This window comes from Marmota flaviventris, chromosome 1 (genome assembly GCF_047511675.1).
Source record: "Marmota flaviventris isolate mMarFla1 chromosome 1, mMarFla1.hap1, whole genome shotgun sequence".
Taxonomy (NCBI): Eukaryota; Metazoa; Chordata; class Mammalia; order Rodentia; family Sciuridae; genus Marmota; species Marmota flaviventris.
This window is the reverse complement of record NC_092498.1, coordinates 213,434,465-213,456,593: the sequence shown is the minus strand read 5'-3', so window position 1 is coordinate 213,456,593 and position 22,129 is coordinate 213,434,465. Positions and strand designations below refer to the sequence as shown.

The 22,129-nt window shown below is 36.9% G+C and overlaps 2 pseudogenes; both read right to left on the bottom strand.

Moving 5' to 3' along the window:
• Positions 1 to 1,164: 1,164 nt before the first annotated feature.
• LOC139701774 (olfactory receptor 7E24-like) lies at positions 1,165 to 10,976 on the bottom strand (annotated as a pseudogene).
• A 4,181-nt stretch (positions 10,977 to 15,157) lies between these two features.
• On the bottom strand, positions 15,158 to 18,016 carry LOC114107659 (olfactory receptor 7E24-like; annotated as a pseudogene).
• Positions 18,017 to 22,129: the final 4,113 nt, after the last annotated feature.

Genomic DNA, 22,129 nt, shown 5'->3' with positions numbered 1-22,129 from the left:
ATGTAGGACCTTGGAAGATCAATACACAGAGCTTGTAATTAGACTAATTGGTCCATGAAATCCCCATCTCTAAGGAGTCCCCATCATTAATGAGGAACACAAATGAAATTGAATGTCCACATAAGTTTCTGGCCCTAACTCTAATTAGGAAAGAGTTTACATATTTTATTTATTTTCTTTCATTTCTGTGTTCCTTAAAGAGACATCTGTGATCAATGTTCATTTTATTGGGATAAAATATCAATGCAAACAATTACCACTCTGATGCCCTTAATGTATGCCATGTATGTAGTACTCCATGCACTTGTACCCACAGGGATATAAACAGGAAAAGAAGAGCTCAAATTATCTATTCACTGATGCCATGTTTCCTATAATTAGAAGACCCAAAAACTCAAAAAGAAAGTTTCTAGAGCTCATAAGTGAATTCAGCATGGTAACATGATACAAGAACAACTCTCATTAATCAATCACATTTCTATATTTCAATGACTAATCTTATGAGAAAGAAATTGAAAAACTATCCCATTCACAATAGCCTCAAAACAATAAATTACTTGCAAATCAGTCAATTCAAAAAAATTGAAGGATCTTTGCAATGAAAACTATAGAACACTATATTAATTTATTTATTTTTTTACTAGGGATTGAACACAGGGGCCCTTACCAACTGAGCAACATCCCAGCTCATTTGGTATTTTATTTAGAGACAGGATCTTACTGAGTTTTTTAAGGCCTCGCTAAATTGCTGAGACTGTCTTTGAACTCTCCACCCTCCTGCCTCAGCCTCCTGAGCCTCTGGGATTACAGGCATGCACCTCAGTACCCAGCAACTTTTTAATTTCATTTTTAAAACTCATTGGCTTTGTCACTTTTAATATGCGGTATGTATATAAAAAGAAGTTACAAATTTCACCATTGTCAAGTGCATAGTGTAGTGGCATTTATTGTTATTTGTTTTCTTGTGAAACTAACTACCATCCATCTCCAAAATTTGTCATCTTAATGCAGTGAAATCTTGATCCCTAACATAGGCTGAAACCATTATACTATAAAACATGGTGAGAAATTAAAACTATTTATGTTATGAAAAGGCACATTAACAGGGCCAAACTTTTAGCTTTGCTGAATTTTCCAAGATATTGCAACTGAACAGCACAGTTGCTAAGATTGAAAAATTCGGCTGTGGAATCTCCTAAATGCAGTTTTAATATCCCTGTTCCTCAGGCTGTAGATGAAGGGGTTCAGCATGGGGGTAACCACAGTATATATCACTGAGGCCACTGCACCCTTTCTGGGAGAATGTGATACAGCTGAACTCAAGTACACTCCAACAACTGTTCCATAAAATAAGCAAACAACTGCCAGGTGAGACCCACAGGTGGAGAAAGCTTTGTACTTCCCACCCGAGGATGGAATCCTCAGAATGGAGGCAATTATCTTATAGTAAGAGAAAAAGATCCCTGAGATAGGGAAAAGGCCATATATGGCAGCAAGAAAATACTTTACAATGTTATCAGAGTAGTTGTGAGAACATGAAAGATTCAGAAGTTGAGAAGGGTCACAGAAGAAACTGGAAATTTCAACACTCTTGAAGTTGGTAATTTGTAAGATCATCAGATTGTGCAGCTGAGAGTCCAAAAGACTCAGCAAAAATGACACCAAAGTTAAGAAGCCACAGAGACGAGGGTTCATAATGACTGTATAATGCAGGGGGTGACGGATGGCCACAAACCGGTCATAGGCCATCACAGTCAGAAGCATGTCATCCATACAGACAACAATGCCAGAAAGAGATATCTGTGTCAGGCAGCCCTTGTAGGAAATGACTCTATTGTGAGTTTGGATGTTCAAGAGCATCTTTGGGACTGTGGTCAAGATGAAACCGATGTCCACAAAAGACAGGTTGGAGAGGAAGAAGTACATGGGGGTGTGGAGGTGGGAGTCAGAGCTGATGGCCAGGATGATGAGCAGGTTCCCAAGCACTGTGACCAGGTACATGGACAGAACAGTCCAAACAGGTTGGGCTGCAGGTCTGGGTCCTCTGAAAGGCTCATGAGTTGGAATTCTGAGACACGTGTTAGATTTTGTACTACTATATTGCTTGAACACCATTTTAAACAATCAAAAAATGTGAGAATAAAGAAACATGTACCAAGCACCCCTCCATCTGTACATATTTGAATGGAAGTATTCACAAGATTATTCACACTTGAACACTGTGCATCAATAATGATTCTCAGGAGTGTAACACACAGTCTTTGTACACTCTTCCTTCACTTTCTGCATTATACCCCTCTTCCATAACCACTTGAGAGACATTGATCTGAACAATGTTAGAAATCTAGGAGCAGTGGAAAAACAAGTTCATGATCACAACAAAATATTGCATACTCTTTTATGAAAAAAATCAAGAATAGGTAATGTCCTTCGTTATTAAGAAAACACTATTAATGAAACTATTTATTAATAAAAGGAAATTCAGAAGCAGTTTGATATGCCTTGTTTGGTTCTATCACCTTCGGATAAATTCATTTGATTTAAGATATTTAAAATACTGTGTACCAGGTACTTTAATTTCTCTGACAACTACATCATGGGTGAGAAATTATAATTAGAAAATATAATGGGCAATTATCTTCAAGAAATCTCATTATTCTTTTGAATATTTATTCCCCTCCCCTTAAGTTTGTTCTTGAAAATTTATATAAATTAATAAATATCCTTCTCTTTGATGAAATTTAAATTTTGGTAAATATTGTTAAGTGCACACAATCAATGGTATCACCACAAATGCAGCATTTATATACACTGTACCTGTCAATAGTTCTAAAATATTAAGCCCTAAGAAAAACCTTTGAATAGATTATATTTTGATACTTACATTCAAATTTAAGCATATTTTATGTCTCTTTGGTATAAATTTGAAATTTCTATAAATTTTGATATGTTTTATCAACCCATAAAATATTAGTAAAATTCCTACTATACAAAACAATTCTTCATCCTTTTTTTTAAATCTTCATTCTATTCTCCAGTTGTAAGGAAATTCTTACTTCAGCTTTGTGAAGGAAAGAGATGGTTCCTATATGTCAGGTTTCACTATTGAATTGGATAATAGAAAACAGAATAGAACAACCAGTAACATAATTATTTCTGGAAACTTCCTCATCTGTTAAACAATAATAATAATTACTGACTTGGTGGAGTTGCTGTAAGACTTTTTTAAATTTGAGATTGAGAGACGGGTGTGCTGGTACCTGCCTGTATTCTTAGTGATTAAGGAGGATCAGTCATGAGGATCACAAATTCAAACCCAGCCTCAGCAACTTAGGCCCTAAGCAATTCAGTGAGACCCTGTCTCTAATAAAATATATAAAAGGGCTGGGGATTTGGTTTAGTAGTTAAGCACCCTTGGGTTCAATAACCAGTATGCCCCCACAAAATTTTTTTTTGAGATTGAGATTTTGAGGATCCCTCTCTAGGCTCCCTGTCCTATGCTCAGAAGGCCCACTTGCTCTGCTGTGCAGGTACTAGAAGATCTAGAGGAAGAACAATGGGCAGCCTGTAGCCAGAAAATGAACATAAGTGAAATTTTATACCTAGATTAGAGGAAGAATGGAGAATATTATCCAGTTCTTGTTTTTCCTAAAGCTGATTATTATGAAGTTTTTTTCTGAAGTAATTGTAGTAAATGGGGTTTAATTCTTCTGTCAAATTGGAAACAGCAAGGACTCACATTGAATGAAAGTATCGATACCTGGATATTTTCCCAATCCAGAGATCTTCAGAGAAAGAAGTTTACTAAATAATACCTTCCATAAAAGTAGAAGCAATAATCAGCCCAGCAGATGGGTAGACATACAAGCAGTATGAAAAAAGCCACCAAAGAAAACACCCCAAACAACCCAAAACATGTCAAGACCTGTTCCCACTGACAACACAATAGAGGAAATGTTAGAGAATAAAAATTTAGAAAGTTCACTTTTAAAATGTTCAATAAGATAAAGGAAGATGTAGGAATTAACGTAGACAATACAAAAACTGAATGATCATTCCAATAAACAAATAGAGATTCTGAAACAGAATGAAACAGAAATTGTGGAAATGACTCAATAAATCGAACAAAGAGTTCAATAGAAAGCATCACCAATACAGTAGACCACTTTAAAGACATCCTCAGGCTTTGAATACATTATAAAATCTTGAAAATAAACTCAACGATAAAGAAAATGTGTTAAGATATTATGACCATAATATTCAAGAAATCTGGGATGACATTATGACAAAAATATCTAAGAATTATTGGTGTGGATGAAGGCTCCAAAATACAAAATAAAGAAATATACTGTCTTATCAATGAAATAATATTAGAAACTTTTCCAGCCTTAGGAATGAGACACAAATCCAAATACAAGATGCAAATGGAACCCCACACAATAAAGACCAAAGAAGATCATAAAAAAACACATTATAATGAAAATGCCTAATATATATACAAGAAGGATAGAATTTTAAAGGCCTCAAGAAAAAAATGGCCCATCACCTTTAGAGATAAGCCAATTCAGAAATCAAATGATTTCTCAGCCAAGACCCTAAAAGCCAAGAGGCCTTGAAAAAGTATTTAAAACATCTGAAAGAAAATGGGCACCAACCAAGATTACTATATCCAGCAAAACTGGATAAAAATCTGGAGTTGAAGCTGAAGGGTAAAACTTCCATGATAAGGAGAAGCTAAAAGAATTTATAGCCACTAAGCCAGCACTATAAAGCATACTCAATGAAATATATTTCATGCCAAATAAAAGAAAAATAAAATGAAGACAAGTATATGGATGAATCACACTAAAAGAATAGTCAACTTAAGGAGAATCAAGTCTGAGTTAAGAATTAGATATAAGCCAAAATGGCAAGAAATAAAAATTATCTCTCATATAATGTTGATATAAATGCTCTAAACTGTCCAATCAAAAGACAGAGATCGGTAGATTGTATTAAATATAAGAGCATAAGAAACTTGACTTATAAACTTGCTTTACAGGAAAAGAGATCCAAAGAACCAATGTACAAGGATGAAAACAGATCTATCATGTAAATGGAAACAGAGGGCAAGCAGGAGTCACTCTCCTATCAAAGTAGACTTCAAACAAATTAACTGGAAGAGAAGAAAAATGTCTCTTCACAGTGACAAAGGGACTCATCCAACAACAACACATAATGAACATAAATCCTCATGCTGGGTACACACATGCATAAAACAAACCTTCTCAAAATGAAGAATTAAACAGGTCCCAGTTCTATAATGGGTGATTTCAACACCCCTCTCTCACTGTCCGATAGGTCATCCAGGCATAAGTAAAGACTGATCAGAGCTGAATATTATTACTAATCAAATGGACTTCAGAGACAGCTACAGAATATTTCATCCATCAAAACCTGAATTCATATTCTTCTCAGTGGCACATGAAACATTTCTAAAATATTGGATTTTAGGGAACAAAGCAAATCTTAGTAATTATAAAAAGAGGATACACTTTCTTGAATTTTATCATATCATAATGGAATTGAGTTAGAAATCAATGATATTATAAAATGAAAAATCCATTGTAACACCAGGAGATTAAATAACACAGTTTTTAACTTCAAATGGACCATAAAAGAAATTAGAGGAGAAATAAAATAATTCTTAGAAAGAAATGAGAATAGAGATACAATATATGAAAATCTCTGGGACAGGATGAAGATAATTCTAAAAGGAAAGTTGATAGCACTGAGTTCCTTCATTAAAAAAATAGAAAAGTATCAAACAAATAATCTAACATTATGACTCCAAGACCCTAGAAAAAGAACAAACTAATTCCAAAATCAGTAAAAGATAGGAAATAAATAAAATCAGAATTGAAATTAATAAAAATGAGAATTAAAAAATATAAAGGATCAGTGCAACTGAGTTGTTTCTTTGAAAAGATAAAGAAAATTAATAAACTTTTAACCAACTAACTGAAATAAAGAGAGAGAAGGCTCAAATCAACAAAATTAGAGTGAAAAAAAGAAAATATCATCAAAGACACTTTTGAAATCTAGAGGACCATTAGAAACAATTTGGAAATTTATACTCCAGTACCATGGAAAATCATGAGACATTGACAAAATTTCTAGACACATATGATGAAAACAAAAATAGGAGGATACATGAAATTTAAATAAACCAATATCAAGCTGATAATTTTAACCAACAATTAAAAGACTTCCAACAAAGAAAAGACCAAGAACAGAGGTATATTAATCCAAGTTCTACCAGACCTTTAAAGAAGAAATAATGCCAGTTGTCCTCAAATTATTCATGATATAGAAAAAGAAGGAACACTTTTAAATTATTCTATAAAGCCAGTATCACCCTTATACCAAAACCAGACAGACATATCATGGAAAGAAAACCTAAGATCAATAAACCTGAGGAACATAGATGCAAAAATTCTTAACAAAATCTTGATTCAAAAAAACGGTAAGTTAGTATAGCATGATTAAGTGGTTTTCATTCCAGGGATCCAATGTTTCTTCAACAAATGCAAATCAATAAATGTAATACACCACATACATGGAGTTAAGGACAAGAATATGTCATTATCTCAATATGGTGAAGAAAAGCATTTGAAAAAGTCCAGTACTTTTTATGTGAAAAACACTGGAGAAACTCTCATATGTGGAAGTTCGATCAAAATAAGGGGGGAAAGGGTTGGAATCTCATGAAAACAGAGATCAATACAGTATAGAAGGGAATTGAGGGTCAGGGAAGGGAGGAGGGATGGGAAATGGGAGGAAAGGTGGAATGATATTGACCAAATTAGCATGTGAACATATGTGAATATTCCACAGTGAATTTCCCCTTTGTGTATATCTATAAAATACTAATATTAAATAGTTTAAGTTAGTAGAAGAAAGACCAATAGAGGAAACGAAACAGGAAGAGGGAGAAAGAAAGGGGAAAAGTGAAGTGCTAGGGACTGAATCAGAGCAGATTATATTACATGCTTGTGTAATTATGTCAAAATGAACCCAGTACAGTGTATAACTACAATTCACTAATAAAAACTAAATATAGGGGATTGTACAAAACAGAAAATCACCTGTAGGATACCATAGTGGTTACTAGTGCAGATAGTGGTCACCAATGAATGCAAACCCGTGGGTGAAACATAAGAGAATATTAGATTGCCTGGCTTAATGTAAATCCTTTTGAATATACTGTAATACATTTTTTTTCAAAACCTGTGATTATTCAGTAAGAAATTTACAACACTATATTGTAAGGTTTATAATCTGTGGATACAAAATGTACAACAGCTGTACAAAGATAGAAGAAAATAAAGTCTTATAATGTTTTCTATTTTGTAGTCATTAAAGTCATACAATATTAACTCTGTATGTTAAGATGGATATTGACATTTTCAGAGAAACTAGCAAACATGAAAACCTCTGTCATTAGTATGTAAATACTAGTAAGAAATTAAAATATGTAGAATAGGTATTTACATATGTCCACAGGCCCTGTAGTCCTATTGGTCCAAAATAAGAAATAACCAAAATGTTTTTTAAAACACATTGTCCTGAATCCATATAATGCAATATTTCTCAGCAAAACAAAGGAAAATACACACCCTGCTTGAATCTCAAAAATTTTGTGTGTGGAGAAAGCTGATCTAATACCATGTATATTGTATGATTTCAGGCAAAATTAACCTAGGGTTAAAAATTCTCAAAAGTAACTTCATCTGGGGGAGGAAAAAGTTGCCTGGGAAAGGATACAGATAATTTTCTTGTGATATTGCCAATGTTCTACGCTTAAAAGCAGTAAGGTTTTATGGGTGGGTGGGTGTGTGAAAACTCTAGTTAAGATTTATGACATTCAATATATGTACATCTGAACTCACCAAAAATGGAATAAGTGGGATTGAGTTGGGACAGGTGAGAAGCACAAAAGAAATTAAATATAATTAGCAAATGTTCCCTCTGAGTAATGAGTTACTATTCAGTTCATTTTACATATACTTAAAAAGTTATGTAATAAAATGCTTATATAAAAGAAAATGTTCAAATTGCATATCTAGTAGTTTTGTCTCATTATTACATCCACCTGTTGTCAGACCAACACCAAAGTAGTCAGCATGTGTACATGTGAAGTGTGGGGTGGTTCTTTCCTACACCAGAATTGAAACCCACTCTAACAATATCCAGGCTCCATGAATACTAGCTATTAATATAGTCAATAATAGGAATTGGATAATACTTGTCTCAGGAATAACATTAGATAGAGATCTGAACAATTACCTAAGAAATTTGAGTTCTTAGTATCTCTGCATAATTCCATTCTCCTGCAAACCTGTTTCCCAGGAGAGGTGCAATTTTCTGTTGGAGTTTCTTCATTAGTTTTTATTAATGTATCCATGAACACTTGTCCCCCCCCAAAAAAAAAAGAAAACTTACCTGAGTACTTAAATCTCATCTAAGCAGTCTGCAACACAATTCCTACTGACCCTGAAATGAGTCCCTGTGAAGTATATTTTTCTACTTCATTCAGTCTGGATCTGATGCAAAGCATTAACCAGTAAGTTATTAGTATGGCAATCATTTCAAACTTCCTGTGCCTTTCTTCACATCACACAAATCAAAGTCTCTGTATAATAGGTTAGCAGAGAATAATTGATTTCCAACTAAAATGCATGTCCAGTCTTGCTATTAATGACCAACATGCATGGCCCTATAAAAAGAAGTCATTAACACCTGCATTCACTTAATCATGACTTTGGTTACCAAAAGACAGTGGCACCCTAACTAGTCATATTCTCTCCACAATAACTCACAAAGAAATTTGGTCTTGTGTAGGGAATAATATTTCTATTTTGTTCCAGGAAAAAAGACAGTAGCCTGGGTTGGAGCCAGAAAGCATTGTTTTGATCCTGCATTACTAACCTGACAGTGTGTGCAGGATTGTGGGAATCTCTCTACTTATCCCTGCTCACATTGCTTTGTGGAGCAATAGGCGCATCTCTACAACTTGTAGGGCACCTACGGGAAGTATGGACCTTAATAAACTTTGATCCTTGTGGTTTTAGTAAAATATTCCATGATCAGGGAAATACAAATGCTGGAGGAAAGCAATTGTCAAGGGCCCAGAGCCCTGGAATGATGTGAAATTCAGAAGTGTGTCCCAGTTGAAGGCAGAAGCCTGAGGTAACCCCTTCAAGTTCCTGCCTCCATTCCTTTTCTCAAGCCCATGAAAGTCTCTGCCACGATCTTTTAAAAATTGACTATTTCAGGTGATATTCATAAATATAATAAAGGACTCTATCACCATGACACTATGTCAACTTGCCTTTATTTCTATGGGACATTCCTAAAAGGGATGAAACTGCAGACAGAAACTCCAAGTGTGTTGAATCAAACTGATTTGGGCCAGTTTTAGGAAAGAATGGTGGGTCACTTCTATATTCAAGAGACATGTTTTTGATTCCTCTCCTGTGCCAAGAAAACAAGTCTATGTGAAATCCAAAATGAAAGAGGGATGTAGCCTTCCCAAATACACAGCATATGCATCTATAGGGTCATATATAAAACATCCCCTACAGAAGTAGGAAAATGGTAACTTCAGATCACTTCATGCATTAGCTGAGTGGCATGAGGATTAAGTTTGTCATTGGTAATAACAATAATGATAATATCTAAGTTTTATTTTGCCTTAACCTCGTAGATGTCACATATTAATCACATACAGAGAAACTATTATCCATTTAATCCTGACTCGCTACAGTTTTATCAAATAGAAATAAACTCAGATGAAAATGCTGAGTCTCAGAGACACAAACAACCCTCCCTACCTCTCAGAGATAATGAGTCTGGTGGCAAGATTCAAATTTGAAATGTGAAACTCTGAATCTGATCCAGTAAATATTTGTATCATTTACTGGAAAACAGAATGTTTCCAGCAGATATCTCAATAAGGCTCAGCCACATTTTTAAAGTATTCCAGCATCATGAGTAGACAAGAAATCAAACCTGATCTTATGGTTGCTTTGAGACTGAGAGGGCTATTTTCAACCATAAGGGACCATGTGGTGAGCTCAAGGAGGTTCTGGAGGGGGCCCAAGAGCATGATCTGTGCTGAATGATCATCGGTCTCCCCTACTGTGACTTCTCCTATGACCTGTGACTGTTCTTCCATTGTGCATGCAGCAGGCACTCCCACTGATCTGCCCTGTGATCCCCAGGAATCCCACGAGAAGGAAGAGCATCATGGGCAAGGCTATCTTTCTGCAGTGACAGGGAAGAGAAATGGCTGTTGGGCTTGCTGATGGGATGGTCTGCTAGGATTCTCCTGTGATGCCCTGTGTCCATGGTCAGACAGCCCAGTACAAACAAGACTGCATTCTTTCCCACCTAACAAAGGAGTACAAGTTACATTTTCAAGTCACTTTTTCAATTTTTATGAAATAATAATAAAGTGGACATGCATAACTCAAATCCAATAGAGCTTAAGAAATGAAACAAATAATGTAGAACACATTGCTCAGCACCTGCATCTAGGAAGCCCCCTATACCAGTTCATGAGGCTAAGGCTACTCTCATTTCCCTTATCCTGTTCATACCATCATGGTCCTTCATAGAGCTTAGGAAACACTTCAGAAAGACCCATTTGTGCTGTTTTGAGTGAGATTTTTATAGGAAATAGAACTAGTGGAGGGACAGCAAATTTTTAATCACCTTAAACAGAAATGTAAACTTCACAGTCCCCATAGCTGAAACTTTGCATGTTGGTATCCTCTCATCTGGATCCCCAAACAGGGATGTTTGTCCTCGTGATGAGGAACACTACCTCCAACAGCACTTCGCACATCCACTGGCTCCCTCTGCACTTACTGGGTCACACTGCTTCTCTGCTGGGTCATGACCAAGAAATGCACATCCCAAGACCCACCCATAACGGGTGCCCAGTAAAGGCTCCAACTATATCCACAGCATTCATATGAATACAGTGTCAGCAGCTTCTGATAGGAACAACCACAGGCGGAAACAGACCTATGCATTCCACTGGACAGGAACCATCAGTGAAAAGGCTGGAGTCACAGGCTGATGACTTGCTGTTAAAGGACCATGGAAGTGCAATGCACACAGCTCCTAATTAGTCAAATAGGTCCATGTTACCCCATCTCTAAGGACCTCTGAACATTCATGGAGGAAGCAAAGCAAAATAATGTCCACAAACTTCTTGGATCCTGACTCTAATTAGGGAGAAGCTTGTGTGTGCTACTTGTTTCTTTCACTTTTTAAAAAAAGACATATCTTCTTAAATGTTCATTTTCATTGGGGGAAGATGTAAATAAAAACTATAATATTGTGACCATACCAAATGCAAACTTCACTCACATTAATGACATTCACTTTTTCTGCAGAAATCACCATCAACCGTGTCCAGAAATTTTTGATTTTCCAAAACTGAAACTTTTACCCTTGTCTAAAACTCTCCTTTACTCCCACAATACAGTCCAGACAACTACAATTCCTCTGTGAAACATAAAGAGGAAACAGTCATCCACCCCTTAAATATCTAATAAGGAAGAAAGAACTGTTTTTTTTTTGTTTTGTTTTGTTTTGTTTTGGATCATTTATACTGACCTGTTACAGTCAGTGCTTCACTGTTTGTCTGATCATAAATCATCTCATTTATAGCACCAAGGATGCCCTGGAACCCCATTTTTCATAATATACTATGATATCTACAATGTTAATTACCAAAAACAGCAGGAATGATGGGGTCAGCAATTGCTAATCAAAATCAATGAGTAGCCATGAACTAGATCTGGCATTAAAGCAAACAGCAGGTGTCAACTATGTCATCTGCAGCAGTAATACTGGCACATGGATGGATCTAGTCTGTGAAGGACACACTTCTATAATAAATGCTGTAACCATAACATGGCACTTAATTCCAGGAATGAACATCATTCAATTTGTCACTTTATTATTGCAACAATCTTTTGAACATTCTTTGGCATGTATATTGACTGGCTCCAGAGGCAGAGTAATGTCAGTCTGTCCATCTCTCTGTGCTCATACATCTTAATGGAATAATAATATTATCCATCGCCACATGAAATATGACAGATAAGTTAAGCATGAAACCTAATAAATATTTGGTCATTATGCTTTTTCAAAATAGTAAGAACTCAATCATTAAGGACTGAGTCTACTATTGCAGTCAGCTTTTTTGTTGCTGTGATCAAAAGATCTGATGAGAACAACTTAAATGAGGAAAAGTTCATTTGGCTCATGGTTTCAGAGGTTCAGGCCAAGTTTAGTGCAATCCATAACTCTGGGCCCGAGGTGAGGCAGAACACCATGGCAGGAGGGCATGGAGGAGGGACACAGCTCAAAACGTGGCAAACGGGAAGCAGAGAGAAATAGAGCGCTCCACTCACCAGGAGCCAAATAGAAACCCAAAGACATGCCCCTAGTGACCTGCCTCCTCCAGCCACCCTCTACCTGCCTTCTGTTACCATCCAGTTAACCCTGGTCAGTGGACTAATATGCTGACTAGGTTACAGCTCCTGTGATATAATCATTCACTGTGAACCTCCTTGTGTTGCCTCATACCCAAACCATAACAATCTACTGTGAAATGCAATTGTCAAAGCACACTGCAGCATGGGAATGATGGGAGACTCTAAAGCGTGTCTCTAAGGGTTTTCTGTCACTTCCTACCACTTTACTTTTCCTAGGCTCATGAAAGTCTCTACCACTGTTTTTGAATGTTGAAGATAGTGTTAAGGGCTGGGGATACAGCTCAGCTAGTAGAATGCTTGCCTCACATGCACAAGGCCCTGGGTTCAATCCCCAGCACCAAAAAAAAAAAATGCTGTTAAGTGGAAGAATAGGGCTCTTGTGTCCATGACACAGACACAAATGACAGCTATTCCATCTCATCTGTGACACATTCCTAAGAATGATGTAAGTACAGAAAGGAAAGAATCCAGTGCCCTGAAGCCATACAGATTATGCCCAGAATCTGTGAGCAGAGAAAAGGTCTAGTCAAGGGTAAACAAACTTTTTTTTAATCTCCTTTCTGCCAAACATGGTATAGGCTTTGGAAAACCAGAGTTTAAAAGATTTAGTCATTCCAATCTGAATACACAGCACATACCTACAGAATGATGACATTAAAATGCAACAATAAAGAAATAGGAAAAGAGTAATGTAAGATCAGGACATGTTTTAATTTAAGGGTATGGAGAATGATCTTGCCATATGAATAATGACTATCCAACGTGTATTTGCCCCTATTTTACACATTCAATGCATGGAAATAGGGAACAAAACCTTTTCTGTTTAATTTGTATTCAATGCAACTGCATAAAATAGAATTCACCTCAGATGAAAATCCTGGTTCTCAGTGACACTAACAACCATTTCTATGTTCAGGAAATAATAAGTGGAGCAAACAGCAGTGAAATTAAATTGTGAGTCTCTAGAACTGGTGTTTCCTAATATTAGCAACATTCTAAGCAGAGCTCCAGAGGCCTCAACTGCAGGCACATCTCAGGTACACTCCAACCACTCTCCAGTTTCCTGAATCATAATAAAATCAAGGCATGACTCTGGGTCTCCTTTTCATGTTGAGTGGGCTCATTGTAAGAATGCAGAGGATGTGGGCAGCTCCAAGGATACCCTGTGGGCATGCCCAGTGTGTCCAGCTATTGTTGCATAGTTTTTCTTTGATTTTTTTCCTCTTCTCTGAGCCATTCTACCTTAATTGGTGCAGCAGAAGATGCCAGGCATTGTGGTGTCCTGTGATCTACTGGATATGCTAGGACTAAAGTTCACAGGGAAGAAGGGGCCCAATCCTGGAGTGAGAGCAAAGTTAAAGCACAGGTTGGTTGTGAAGGGGACAACCTGCCCATGTGCCCTGCGTCTCAAATCCACAGTGCAATTCTAACATGGCTACAATTATTCAACCTAAAAACCTAGGTTGAGTTACCCAAAAACTTGAGCCCCATTTTTGTAAAATAAAATAAAGTGCCTGGAAAGTTTTGCAGATGAAGTCAAATAATCCATGTGGAACCCTGGTCAGCACCTGGCACTCAGGAATCTCCCATTAGCAATTCATGATGTTATTTATGGTTGCTCTCCTTATCCTCATCACCTTCATACACCTTTGTAATGCTTAGGACAAGGGTAACTAGGTGTATTTACTCCTTTGTGGAGAAAACTCTATCAGAAATAGAGTCATTGTGGCAGAAAAAGAAAATCTTTACATAAGATTTTGGTTACCATCGCCACTAACAGTCCCCCTGTGGCTACCCAAACATCATGTTGGTCCTGAGGAAAAAAAGGAGGCAATGCATAGGACATTCCCTCTTCCAATCTTTACTTCCCACAGAAGTTACTGCTTGCACTGTGTATCTGGTAGGTCATTACCCAGGAGAGCAGCCCCAACACACCTCCCTCGTGGGAGTACCATGGCCCCATTCAAGATGAATGCCCATGCAGTTTTGGATAGCAGGTTCTTGGTGCAAATAATCAAGGAAGAAAGAGACACAGGTATGGAGCCCACTAAACTAGGAACCATCAAGCGGAAGGGTAGAAGCAGAGGCTGAATGTGACCCTGGAGGCTCATGTCTCAGAGCTCATATTTAGTCATATTTGTCCAGGTAAAAACAAAACCTAAGAACTTCATATTAATGATGGAAGAAGGGGAGAAAATAAATGTCAAAAATGTTATTTGGCTCTTCCACTGCTGACACGAAGTACATGTGTCCTATTCATTTCTTTAATTTATTTTTTATGTTTTATTTGCTTTTTATTTCCATTTCTATTATGGCAAATTCAAATTTTCACTAAAATAAGTAACTTTCACCAGTGTCAAGGGCACAGTTCAGAGGTATTCATTACATTGATGTTATTGCGAAAATATCATCATCATCCACCTATAGAATTTTTTTATTTATTCAACATGAGCCTATTTTCCCTAACACTGGCCACCATCATTCACTATGAAATAGCAAAACCATGAAGCTGCAAAAAACAGTATTACTACGAAGGATAAATTGATAGTTTTACTATATTTTCCAACAAATATTGCAACTGGACACAACAGGTGCTGAGATTAGACTGTTCTCCTGTGCAATCTCTTCAGGGCACTCTTAATGTCCCTGTTCCTCAGCCTGTAGATGAAGGGGTTCAGCATGGGAGTGACCAGAGTGTACATCACAGAGGCCACCACACCATTTCTGGGAGAATGTGACACAGCTGATCCAAGGTACACTCCAAAGCCTGTTCCATAAAATAGACAAATAACTGCCAGGTGAGACCCACCGGTAGAGAAGGCTTTGTACTTCCCCCATGATGACTGGATTCTCAGAATGGAGGAAACAATTTTATAATAAGAAAAAAGTATTCCTGAGATGGGGAGTAAACCATAAAAGGCACCAATAACATACTTGACAATGTTATTAGAAAAAGTACCAGAACAGCTAAGATTAAGGAGTTGGGAAGGGTCACAGAAGAAATTAGAAATTTTCGAATCCTTGAAATATGTGAATTGTAAGACAATCAAATTATGTAGCTGGGAGTCAAAAGGACTAACCAAAAATGACACCAAAACTAAGAAGCCACAGAGGTGAGGGCTTATCATGACTGAGTAACGCAGGGGGTGACAGATGGCCAAAAAGCAGTCATAGGCCATCACAGTCAATAGAAAATCATCCATACATGCAAAAATGACAAAAAGAGACATCTGTGTCAGGCAGCTCACATAGGAGATGACTCTGCTCTGAGTTAGGATGTCCACAGTCATCTTTGGAACTATGGTGGAGGAGAAACAAATATCAACCAAGGACAGGTTGGAGAGGAAGAAGTACAGGGGGTGTGGAGGTGGGAGTCTAAGGTGACAGCCAGGATGATGAGCAGGTTCCCAAGCACTGTGACCAGGTACATGGACAGGAACAGTCCAAAGAGGATGGGCCACAGGTCTGGATCCTCTGAGAGTCCCAGGAGATGGAATTCTGAGACACCCGTCAGATTTTGTAGTTCTGTATTTGTTGGAAACCTTGGGAAGGGTGGGGAGAGATGTTGGGGAAAGGAAGTACATAAACAGTAACCCAGCACCTTATATTAATTTGAATTCATTTGAATTCATGTATTCACAAGTATTCAAACTTGAAGTCAATACTCTTTGAACAAAACATTTATGGAAAATCCAATTTTTTTAGACACTTTCATTATTGATTTCTGTGTTAGACCTGTCCTTCCATTTGTACCTATATATGAACACTCAAGTGAACCATATTAGAACACCTGGAGTATTAGAGAAAACAAGTCCATAATCACAAGTAAATGCAGCCTACTCTTTCAGAAAATAGAATATATAAAGGGTAATAGGCCTCCTCATATTTAGAAAAAAAATAATTCTAAAAAATAATTCTAATGAAAGGAAATTAAGAAGTTGCCCAATATATCTTGCTTCATTCTAAGTCCTTGGGGACAAATTCTTTGAGTTACAATATTAAAAACATTAAGTTCTGTGTTCTCTTACAATTGAATCAACGTTGATTGTTTTCAGTCAGAAAACATTTTATGTGCAGTTTTTCTTCTAGAGTTTTTATTTTTCTGATTCCCCTCCTCTTTAAATGTGTACTTTAAAAATTATGCAGTAATAAACAAGTATTCTTAGCTTTTGTGGACTTCAAATTTTTTATGGTTTTGTAATAATTGAAACTAATAGTGTGATTCACTGTGACATATTTGTGAATAATAAAATTTGGACAGTTTAATTTCCAATTACTTCCTTATTCTCTCCTCCTGCACCCCATTTTGATAAACATGGTTAAGTTCACATAATCAATGGTACCACTGATGATGCAAATATCCTGGCTACTTACATTATTTCTTTTATTGATATAAAATGTGACATTATTATACACTGAAACTGTCAATAATTTATAGATAATAAAAGATAATAACCTTCTTTGAATATTTTATTTTTATACAGACTTATTTGGGATAATTCATGAAATATATGATATATAAAAATGTTCTTTTTTATTCTTTTGTGATATTTCTACACTGGACTTGATTGGGGCCTTGAATACTTATTCATGGAATTTCAGAACATAACCTATCAAATTTACAGATTAAGACCTTAGTACCAAAGAAAGGCCCAAGCATAGGATTATGTCCCAACATTATTTCTACTTAATAGATTTTCACATAAATATTCCCTGTTACATGGATTGCAATTACTTACTTCACCTACTTGAAGGAAACTAGGGTTTTTTTTTTTTTTTTTGGATTTAATTAGGAAAATATGTCAAAGAGAAAAATAAAAGAAATAATGTAAGCAACCAGGATATTTGCATCATCTATAAAATGGCAGTGATAATTATCTCCTGTTTCTGTTATAAGAGAGTATTTTTAAAATCTTTTAAATGTTAATGGTTTGGGGGCTCATTAGTTAATATGTTCACCTGTGGAGATTTTTACTATTAGTGCACCATAGTTATACATACAATTGGGATCATTTTGACACAGCCAATGGATATACTCACCTCCACATCAGTCCCCAATGCTTCCTCTTTCCATTCTCTCTTACCTCTCCTGTGGAGATTTTAATATATCCAGATACCTTGGTCTCTAACAAAAATCACTTTAATCAGAATGTGCATTTGAAGTTCTTGAGTGAGTAACAGGGTTAAGAACTCCAACTTTAGAATATTTTCTGGCATTTATAAAATCCTGCATAGATATTAACTTTGCTACTCTCCATTAATACACACTATCCATATTAAAATAAAAACATCTGATAATATTTGCATCAAAATCCACATTTGATAGAGGTCTGAATAATTACCTATGAAAACTGAGTTCTTTGTATCTCTGTAAGAGACCATTCTCCTGCAGACCTGTCCCCAAACACAGCTACAGTCATGAATCGGGTGGGCGAAGTTCGCTGTTGAAGTTTCCACATCAGTATCGATGTATGTGTCCATAAACAGTTTTCCTTAAAACTTACCTGAAAAGTACCTAATGCTCATCTAAGTGGCTTACAAGAACACCTATAATCCTTGAAATGTGCTAGTTTGCATCCACATGTGGATTAAAGTCACTCATGAAATACACACATCTATGCAAAGGCTTTATGTAACGGGCACTATTACCCAAAGGAGGAACATCAGTTACCTTATAAGTTTATTATTATGCAAATCCTCTCAAAATTCTTCTGCCTTTCACAATTTCACAAAAGTGAATATTATTATATAATAGTGGAGAGAGGTTATATTTTGAATTTTCCACAATTGATGCATATTCAGTGTAATAACTGATCACCTGCATACACTATCCCAATTAAAAAAAAACAGTCATTGTCATATGTGAAATTCACTTTTTCTTAAGATTTACCAACAAAAATATCACTGAGGTCCTTCTAGTAATAATCTTTCCAAGATAACTAATCAAGGCAATTTATATTGTATTGGAAATACTATTTCCATGCAACTCAAAAAAGAGAAACATTGCCCTGCAATGGAAGTTAGCAAATCCAGGTTTTCATGCTATATATTGACCTGCCTCACGAGCAGAACATGTGTAAACTTTCCACCTCCCAAAAGCATGTACTACTTAATGAAATTAGGGAGCATAATGCCTGTGATGACTATTATATGACCTTGGAAGATCAATACACAGAAATTATAATTAGATTAATTAGTCTATGAAATCCCCATCTCCAGGGATTTCCGATCATTAATGGGGAAGCAAAGGAAAATGAATGCTCATATAAGTTTCTGGCCCTAACTCTAATTAGGATAAGTTTATATATTCTATTTTTTTTATTTCTTTGCTTTTTAAGATTCATCTGTCATTAATTTCCATTTTATTGGGGTACAATATAAATACAAAAGTGACCATTTGAACCACATTAAGTACATTTTTTGGTGACATTAATTGCATTCGCATTGCTGTACCATGATCACTATCATTCAAATCCAGAAATTTTCCATCTTCTAGAATTTAGCTGTGTACCCAGGTGAAAAAACTCACCATTCCTCCCCAACCCAGTGATCATCACTCTTCTGTGAAGCATGGTGAGAAGAGAGTCATTCAAACAAAAAGCAAATGCTCAGGGAAGGGGCATTTCCATTACTGGATTTAATTATGTTGTATTTTCCAGCCTGTGTTACCATCGGGTGCCTCAGATCCTGAGAATGCTAGCAGCCTCCTCAATGGTGGAGTAATGACTGTGTTCCTCTGGCTTAACTGAAGTATTCTGCATACAGGTGCCTACTGCACAACCATGGAGACCAGCACATCTTTTCTACACTCCAAAGGTGATTGAATTTGCCCCTATTTTATACTTCCAAGTCATGGTAATGGGGAACAAACATTTTCTGTTTAATTTGTATTCAATTCAACTGTATGAGTAGAATCCATCTCAGTTGCTGGTTCTCAGTGACACTAACAACCTGCTCTGTGTTCAAGAAATGATAGGTAGGTCTAGCAGCATTGATGCTAAATTGTGAATCTCTGGGTCTGGTGCATGAAATTTTTTAATGGTTTCCTAATATTAGGAACATTCTAAGCAGAGCTCCAGAGGCCTCAACTGCAGACACATCTCAGGTACACTCTGACCACTCGTCAGTTTCTTGAATCATAATAAAATACAAGTGTGACTCTAGGTCTTCTTTCCACGTGGGCTCATTGTAAGAATGCAGAGGATGTGAACAGGTCCAGGGACACCCTGTGGGAGAGGTCTGTGTCCAGCTATTCTTACCTACTTTTTCACTGATTTTTTCCTCTTTGAGCCATTCGCCCATGTGCCCTGTGTCTCAACTCCACAGTGCAATTCAAATGTGGCTGCAGTAATTCAACCTAAAAACCTAGCATGAGTTACACAAAAAAAACTGTGTCCCATTTTTGTAAAATAAAATAAAGTGCCGGAAAACCTTGCAGATGAATTCAGATAATCTGCATGGAACACTGTTCAACACCTTGCACTCAGGAATCTCTTATTAGGAATTCATGATGTTTTTTTATGGTTGATCTCCTCATCCTCATCACCTTCATACACCTGTATAATGCTTAGGAGAAGTATAAATGGAGTGTATTTACTCCCTTTGTGGAGGAAACTTTATGGGAAATAGAATCACCTAGGCAGGAAAAGAAACGCTTTTGCATGAGATTTTGGTTACAATCACCACAACCAGTCTCCCATGTGGCTACTCAAACATCATGTTCATCACCATGAGGAGGAGGTAATGCTTAGGACATTCCCTCTTCCAATCATCATCTCCCACAGAACTTACTGGTTTGCCCTGTGTATCTGGTAGGTCATTTCCCAGGAAAGCAGCCCCAACACACCTCCCTAGCAGGAGTACCATGGCCCCACTCAGGATGAACGTCGATGCAGTTTTGGGTAGCAGGTTCTTGATGCAAATAATCATTTACAGAAAACAGATGGAATGTGAGAATATTATGTTAAGCAAAGTAAGTCAAATTCAAAAAGTCAAGGGTCACATACTTTCTTTCATTTGTGGAAGATAGAGAGGAAAAAGAAAAGAAAAATGGGGCATTATTGCATGAAAAGCAAAGGGAGATCAGTAGAGCAGATAAAATGAACCAAGGGGTGGAAGAGGGGAGAAGATTGGGGGAGTTCTGGGGAGTGACATCACCAAATTCTGTTGTTATATTGTGTGCATGTACAAAAATGTCACAATAGATGCCAACACTGCATACAATTAAAATGCACCAATAAAAATGTAGAAGAAAAAACTACAGAAATCCACTTCATCATCAAAAAATTATAATCACTGTTCTTGATAATAAATCTTGTAGGAGTTTTAATGACTTCATATAAAATTTCAGTTCTTGGCATCTCTGCCTGATACCATTCTCCTGCACATCTCTGCCCTAAAAACAACTACTCTCAGAAATTTTAAGGGTGGATTTTCCTGTCGTTGTCTCCATGTCTGCATTTATTTATGTATACATAAATAGTTTTCTTAAGCACATGCCTAAAGAGTACCTAAATCTCACCTAGGGAATACATATTGCCCTGCAATGTGCTGATTTGTTTCAACATGTAGTTTAAAGTTTCCCTAAAAGAGTACATACATCTACTTTGAAGGCTTTAAACTGCTATGCAACATTACCTGAGAGACAAACATTACTAGTTTTTTTTAGTTCATTATTACAATAAACATTGCAAAATCCTTGTGCACTGATTCATAGCATATAAGTGAGATTTCATATAATATGTGGATACACAAGAATTGTATGACCTCTGTGTTAATCACCTTTCTGTTACTGTGACAAAATGCCAAAGGAAAAAAATCACATAAAGGAGGAAAGGCTTATTTTGTCTCATACCTTCAGAGATTTCAGTCCATTGTCAGCTGGCTCCATTGCTTGGAGCTGGAGGTGAGGCACAGCATCATAGAAGAAGGGAATGGCAGGGGAAAGCTGCTCACCTCATATCAGCCAGGAAGAAGAGATGGAGGAAGGGAGGGAGGGAGGAAGAGAGAGAGAGAGAGAGAGAGAGAGAGAGAGAGAGAGAGAGAGAGAGAAGAAAGGAAAGGAAAGGAGGCACAGGGAAGGAAGAGAGGAAGGGAGGGAGGGAGGGAGGGAGGGAGGGAGGAATGAAGGAAGGAAGGAAGGAAGGAAGAAAGGAAAGAAGGAAGGAAGGAAGGAAGGAAGGAAGGAAGGAAGGAAGGAAGGAAGGAAGGAAGGAAGAAAGGAACAGAAATTGGCTAAGAAAAAGTTGCATGCCCCAAAGTCCCTCCCACAAGAACCCCCTCCCTCCAGATATGTGGCCCCTCCTACAGTTTCTCACACATCTCTGAAGTCCACTGAGCTCTGAATTCATCTGTGGATTAATCCACAGATGAGGTCAGAGCTCTCATGGACCAACAATTTCTCACCCAGCATCTGAACACAGCCATGCTTTGGACCAAGCCTTCAACACACGAGTCTTTGGGAGACAGAACAGATTCAAACTGTACCCATTTCCAAACAGATATTCACATTCAATGTTCACACAAGTACAATGTTGAAAATTCCAATTAAAAGTCCCCATTTATCTCTCCGA